This window comes from Cibotium barometz, chromosome 10 (assembly GCF_041138505.1).
Source record: "Cibotium barometz isolate CiBa-2024 chromosome 10, ASM4113850v1, whole genome shotgun sequence".
NCBI classification, from domain to species: domain Eukaryota; kingdom Viridiplantae; phylum Streptophyta; class Polypodiopsida; order Cyatheales; family Cibotiaceae; genus Cibotium; species Cibotium barometz.
In genome coordinates this window covers 4,583,398-4,589,008 of record NC_141055.1, presented here as the reverse complement: position 1 = coordinate 4,589,008, position 5,611 = coordinate 4,583,398, and positions in this window count along the sequence as shown.

Genomic DNA, 5,611 nt, shown 5'->3' with positions numbered 1-5,611 from the left:
GGCCTACGAGGTTAGGGTGGACAAAAGAAGCCTACAAAAAACAAATAAGAGGATAAATTAGATAGTTATCTTGAAAAAACAAATCAGTATATAAATTTTCAAAAAAGACAGCTTACATACTTGATAGATATCAATATCATATATTTATTTCTCGATTTCTCTCTGACAGCATATATATATCTGAAGGTGCTATATCGAGATACTCTGCACCATCAGCAAAATCTTTCACATGAACATCAAGTTATCTAGGTAAATTATTTAAATCTTGTAGATTCTTCTCTTCAAGGTCTATCAACTCATCTCCGATTATTCTTTCTTCATCAATCCTCCTTTCTTCCTCAGCAACCATATGTTCTTTGCCCTTCTTAGTCTTTATTTGATCTGCAGTCCTAGTATCCCTATCATGGGTAACATCCTCAATCTTAATACTTGCATCCGTAGGTTTTCTAACAGGTGGGACATTCAAAATATTGAATGCCCTGGGGTCACTCAATGGTATAGGATGCAATAACTTCTCAAATCTGTATCTTATTATCCTGAGGTGTGCATGTCTTCTTCCATAAGAGTGACCCTTTGTGCATGGGCAAAACAAATGTAACTATCAATAAAAAATTCTATAATGAAATCTTCTGCAACCTCTTGAAGGGCACATATTGCAAGCTTCCATTCATCACAAATCTGTCTCACGACTCTCATGAAGGTAAGATTGGGTATGAGTAACTCATGTTTGTGGGCTTTCCTTATCTCTTTCAGGGCATTCACATGCTGATTGATTCTCTTTTTTAACTTTTGCTTTGACAAATGTGCTTTCACTTGCTGCTTTCTCTACCAACCCTCGACTTGGTTCAACCCTCGTTGTTTTCTTTGTTCTAGCCATCTAAGCTAAGCATGTCAATCAAACATAGAATCAAATATGACCTCATATAAGAACTTGCTTCATTTTGGATTCACATATGGTAAAACATGATATGTACATACTATATCTTCAGACATTCATATGTACATGCTTTTTATAGAAACAGGCTTGTGGAAGAAAAAAGAATTGTACAGACAATTCAATTGCCTAAAAACAGGTGTGGACTAGTGTGAGAAACAAGCATTGTCCAATTTGACTAGATAGAGAGTAATGTGGGCTAGTGGGAGGTGGAAAGACGACGTGATATACCATATTGCGTGTTATCGAATTGCCGTAACTACACCGTCTTTCCTAAAGCGTTCCTGATCTGGTTGTTTGCAAATCCTACCCTCCCCTGCAAAGATGGCTATATTTGAAAAATTAAACACTAGAGTTTGAGTTACAACACTAGGGTGTGTCTTCCTTTAGGAAAGCATCTTGGGAAGCCAATATCGAGTCAAATTTCCTACTTTTCCACCATAGTAGTAACATGTGGCTTCTATTTCTCTAATTAGTTCTTCATGTGCAGAAATAGGTGTGGGCTGGTGGGAGGAACAAGCATTACAAAGGCAATTTAAATTGCATAGAGAGTGGTGTGGGGGAGGCATAAAAAACAATGGAAAGATGGCGTGATATATGATATTGCGTGCTACCGGATCTTCATATTTGTGCCATCTTTCCTGCCACATTGGTGGAATACTGGCTGGTGTCAGTCATATATGTGCTAGAGCTGGTTGTGCTATTCCTCCCTTGCAAACTTGGCCAGATTTGAAACCTTACCTTACCCTATTGCAATGATTAGTAAGAATTTTATGGGGTTTCTTCCTTCTTGCAAAGCAACTCTTCACCCAAATTTCCTAAAGCTTGAGTTACCCTATTACAATGGTTAAGAACAATCTCATGGGAAGCCTATTGGAATGTCACTAGAGCTTGATTAACCCTTCATGTGCAAAAATAGGCCTAGAGGGCTTGATTTCTTTGCAAATTATGTAAATCACATACATGAAACTTGAGAATTTGATTACAATAAGCAATTATGTAAATTACAAACATGAAATTTGAGAATTTGATTAGAATAAGCACACCTCTAACATAGTGGAAGCATGGTGTGTATATTAAATTTCGATGACTCCGATCTATGATTATCGTGTCGTTATTCCAATGGGACAAGCTTAGCTAGACACCACCGGAGCTAGGGTAAAGATGAAATGTGTTGCTAATATGAACACCAATGGAGTTGGTGTAAGAATGCATAGCAGGTGTGGGTGAAGACCAAGAAGGGGGACTGGGGTAAAGGACACCTATGCACGCACGTACGGTCAAAAAAAAATCCTGGCCAATATATTTATAAACGACCTCAAAATATATCCCGGCTTCGCACATGTGGCATACGCGAAACTAAACTGTACGGGTACGTTTATCCACACATGTGAGCGTTAAAGCACATTTGCAACAACCTCACACGTGTGATCATATGTTGACATGTGGCTTCACACGTGTGATCATATGTTGACATGTGGCTTCACACGTGTGATCATATGTCGACATGTGGCTTCGCACATATGGATGGGCACGGCATGGCCATACGGCGGCATCCGTACCATTGCCACGTGGCATCACACACCACGTGGAATAACATTTCTATCTCCGAGCTACCTAAGCATCCTATGCGTCTGAGCTGCCCATAGCTTCTCTTTCCCGTGCCTTGCCCCCCCCTGAACTGGCCTATGCCATTAAGTTTCCTTGCAATCCACTGAGCTTCCCTTGCCCTTTGCCTGGCCCCCTAAGCTACCCCAGCACTCTAAGCTTCCCCACAGCCCCTTGAGCTGTCCCATTTTTGTGAGATTGCCCCATCTGCCACCTTAGGAAAGATAGTGTGATGGCATTGATCTCTTGATACCGAATTGCTACCTTCGTGTTATCTTTTCAACTTATGCTTTATGTAAGATCCCTCCCAAGCCATGTAACGATTCTCTATTAATATAGGTTTTAAGAAGAAAGAGAGTGCACTTCGAGAGAGACTATAAGGCTAGAAGCGTTAAGAAAGTGAGAGAGTAAAAATATTAGTTCCAAAAATCTGAAAAAAAATAAGAAGATAAGAATAGATCTATTAAGAGATAAATATCTCCAAAAATAGAATTTTAAATTTACGTGATAGGAAGTCATATTTAGAGTAATTTTATATATTTAAAGTCCATACATACAAAAAATGTGGAAAATCAATGCATTTCTAAAGATGGCGCATTTGCAGCTATATACAGACGTTTTTGCATGTCCTACTTACGTTAGATTGTAGACCAAATGTCTTCCGGTTCTTTTGACTGGCTACATGACCATATTCTAAGTTTTCATCAGAGAGTTATAGCTGAAACAATTTTCTGGTTCTATCAGGGTCTCTACACAAGGAAACTGTAAGAAGCAGCAACAAGTAGCCTCAAGGTGATTCTAGACCTTGAGATGTATATATATATATATCTTCATTCTCACTTGTGCATATGCTTAGATGCTAGTGGAGTCCTTACACACATCATTTTTAGCAGAGTTGTTGTAATTACACGGAATTAAGGATGCGAGTAACATCACGAGACCAAGCAACGTCTCCGCCAAACCAAGTAACGTCTCTACTGGACCAAGTAACGTCGCCGTGAAGATACTACCACCACCGTCAATATCGTCTAGGTTAGAAACACACTTTAAGTTTTGCATAGACCATTGCATTACGCGACCTAGTAAGATTGGGAAGTCCTACACAAAAACTGGCCTTAAAAAAGAACAAGAGGGGCATATAACAATAGCAAATGCTTTAATAAAGAAGGTCTTATCGCAATCTCAAGTTGAAAAGACTGTTTTCTCTTGTTTACTGTGAATGTGATGAAATTGTATTTTCTCTTGTTTGATTGGTTGTTACCAATCGATCGGTTGTCACCGATCTTATGAGGTTTGCTTGGTTGTTTTACTAATCGATCGGTTGTCGTCGGTCCATCCTAAAGCTATCCTCCCGCTTTGGGGGGACAACCCACTAGATGCTCGGAATCAGACCCATCTAGGTGGATGAGCTGCTTGCTTCTGAGTGCGAGGGGCAAGTGGTGCAAATAAAAGCCAACTAAGGGGCACACCCCTTGAGGGGGTAGGTGGGACTCAGTGAAGGCTTTGAGTTTTAAACGTCACCACCGCCATGGCGAGGATGAGGAAACTAGGGACCCACTTAGTAATCCTCACCAAGCTGGTGAGTGATGTTGGGAGTTCTAGACCCCTCCATGAATAATTGCTACTGTAAGAACCATGTCGCCCATGTTGGTGCGAGGGTTGTCTAGGGAGCACGTGAATAATGTAATGAGCAAGTGATAATATTATGACTGAGTTTGAAGATCCATTTGTTTTCAACCGTTTCGGAAGAACTGTCTTAATGAATCAGCGTGATGTGAAATAATTAAAGAACCTGTTTTTATATGTTTCACAGTGTGGTAGGACTTAATGAGATAACAAAAATGATTGGGTGAGTGGGTGGAAAGTGGGTGGATGGATGCCTCGATGGCATCATCCTATATGGATGAGTGGACCCGATGAGTCGGGTAACTTTCCAGCATAATTATTATTTAGGATCTGTAATAGAATAGTGCCCAAATAAGTTTGTTTTAGGAGAATGACCTAGTGGTAGTGCCTCATAAAGAAAAGAGGGAAAAGGCATTGGTTTCCATGTACCAAGTGCGGACTTGTTCCATCCTCGATCACACACATTGACCAAATAAGTTTGTTTTAGGAGAATGACCTAGTGGTAGTGCCTCATAAAGAAAAGAGGGAAAAGGCATTGGTTTCCATGTACCAAGTGCGGACCATCCTCGATCACACACATTGAGGTGCCGATTGATCAGAGGAATAGATTCCTATTAGAATAATTACATTTCCCCTAGAGATAGAGTCTCGTTTACTCGTATCCTCGTATTTCCAATATATCAAGGTGTTGTCAATCGAAGACAAAGGGGACTTGGCTGCCTATCAAAAGGATCCCCTTAAGCTATCTAGGGCGGGGACCTTACACTTTGCCCCCAATTTGCCTTTTGTCACTGAGCTTCCCTAGCCCCCTATGCCCCTCATCCCCCTAAGCTGCCCACCAGCCCCTTGATATTGCCCCACCATATAAGATTTCCCCTAGTGGAAACACAACGCGAATAGATCAATCTAGCCAAAGCGGATTGCTCGTATCGCTTTGTCTTTCTAACCTACAGTCTAGGTTGTAGACCTCAGAATCTCTTGTTAGATAACCCAGCTTTCTCTAGCTGCCCCCAAGCCTCACAATTTCTTCTTGGTTGTACAACCCTTAGCTACTAATAGCTTCTATTATGTGCTCCTAAGCTACACCATTCCAGAGTTGTTAACTACAAAAATATGGCTTCAAGTGTGTGACAGAAGAAACATGTGTACAGAGACTCTTTGACTTCCTACAGCTTGCAGGTGCAAAAAAATTATTTGATTACTATAGGGAATCTTTCAATGTCAAATTTAAAGTGAGTTCAGTGAGATTAATCACTTCTAGGACTATTATGAAGAGGAAATGCAAGCTTTTTGTGCATTGACAATGATAGTGGAATTTTTATTAAAGGTGTAAGGTTTGATCATCTCAGCATGTTGTCACAGACAACTTTAGAAAAGGACAGATTGCAGAAAAAGTATGACCTACTCTCCAGTGTCCGGCTTGTAGAAACGATCGTGGATAAA